Source organism: Cyprinodon variegatus, unplaced genomic scaffold (assembly GCF_000732505.1).
Source record: "Cyprinodon variegatus isolate N-32 unplaced genomic scaffold, C_variegatus-1.0 Scaffold3, whole genome shotgun sequence".
In the NCBI taxonomy this organism is placed as follows: Eukaryota; Metazoa; Chordata; class Actinopteri; order Cyprinodontiformes; family Cyprinodontidae; genus Cyprinodon; species Cyprinodon variegatus.
In genome coordinates this window covers 2,196,835-2,198,410 of record NW_015150456.1, presented here as the reverse complement: position 1 = coordinate 2,198,410, position 1,576 = coordinate 2,196,835, and the positions used below count along the sequence as shown (strand labels likewise).

At 32.3% G+C, this 1,576-nt stretch overlaps 1 protein-coding gene across 2 annotated transcripts in view; it reads right to left on the bottom strand.

Annotated features, from left to right (window-relative positions):
- The window catches only part of LOC107082533 (fas apoptotic inhibitory molecule 1-like), a 14,560-nt gene extending 13,396 nt beyond the window's left edge, over positions 1 to 1,164 (bottom strand). Inside the window, exon 1 of one of the 2 annotated variants that reach the window (XM_015371284.1) lies at positions 1,095 to 1,164. The gene's annotated coding sequence lies outside the window, so the exon portion shown is untranslated. The remainder of the gene's footprint in view (positions 1 to 1,094) is intronic. The other variant, XM_015371303.1, reaches the window with a different exon arrangement.
- Between the last annotated feature and the right edge of the window lie 412 nt (positions 1,165 to 1,576).

Below are 1,576 nucleotides of genomic sequence, written 5' to 3'. Positions count from 1 at the left end.
ATTTATTTATTTCTAAATCACATCTATAAAAAAGTGTGTTTAATTCGAAATTAATCAATAATTTTGTCTTAGACAACTTTTATAATAACTCATTTGTATAGTCAACATTGTTTGAGTTTGAAGTGAACAAACTGTTGCTTGACACAAACCTAAAATGTACCTGCAATGAAAAAAATGCCTGGATAGGGGTTATAATTTAAAATGCAAATATGCATAATTTATAATATCACTTAGTTAAAAAATATCACAAGCTACAAAATGTTTGGTGTTATTAAAAGAATGTTACTATTATTGTTTGCTATCTTTATTTCCAACTTAAAAATTGTTTTATTTTTGTGCATTTGGTATTGTTTGTATTTGAGAAAATAATAGATTTGTAAACTTCTAACTAGTAGCTATTAAAATGTGGAATTATCAGAGGAATAAACTTCACCATACCTTGATTTGAGCAGGAGCAATCATAAAAAAGATATTATAATATTATTGCTTGTTATTTATAATTAATAATACATAATAATTGTAGGCAGTTTACCAATATATCAGTCAATCAATCAATCAGTCAGCATATCTATCTATCTATCTATCATAATAATTGTAGGCAGTTTACCAATATATCAGTCAATCAATCAATCATGATTGTTTTAAAGACCATAAAAATAATCAAAGAAGAAAAATACAATATAAAAGAAATATTTAAAAAATGTAAGATGTGTGGAATCTATCTTTTTTTTCCAATTTTTCAGGTAAACAACAATAAGCTACTATCATGCATAGAAATTATTAGTAAATAAATTTGCCCTCAAGATATTGAAAGCATAAAGAAAAAGTTATGTCATCGTTAGATTCAGATAAATGATACCACGAACTAAATAACGTTGAAAAGTTGAATAACGGTTTTATTTTGAAGTAAAAGCGGAAGCAGACGTGGAATAACGTGTTCAATTGGAAACCGCTTTTCCACGGCGGCTCTGGCCGCCGCCGTTTGCTTCTTTGGGATCAAAATTAAATCTTTAACCTGAGTATAAGAAACCATCCATCAGTTTACAGCAGAATTACCTCAGTTATGGTGAAAATATCCTCAAAAAATGACCTACTGTGGGACACTTGACGCCGTTTATCTCTCCCGAAGCTACAAAGGTTTAGCAGAGCTGTTTTTATGCTGTTACCTTGGTAACCTGTTTGGGCCCTGCGCACAAGCTTGTCTCCGCCCCCTGGGGGTTAAATTGTTACAAAAAAGAAAAACACATATAACACATATATGTATGCATGTATAAATATATATATATATATATATATATATATATATATATATATATATACTGTACTATATACTGTACACCAAGCGTAGCGAGGGAGGCCGAGGGCTAGTGAGTGTCAAGACCACTGTCCAGGATGAAACAACTAAGATCCAGGAGTACATCAGAAAGATGGCCCCCAAAGACAAATGGCTCGGTGAGTACCTCAGGCAGGAGAAAACCGAAAGTGAGGACAAGAAACAGGAAGGAGATCCATCCTGGAGCGACAAGCCGCTGCATGGCGTATACCACAGAAAAATAGAAGAAGTGGCTGATATCAA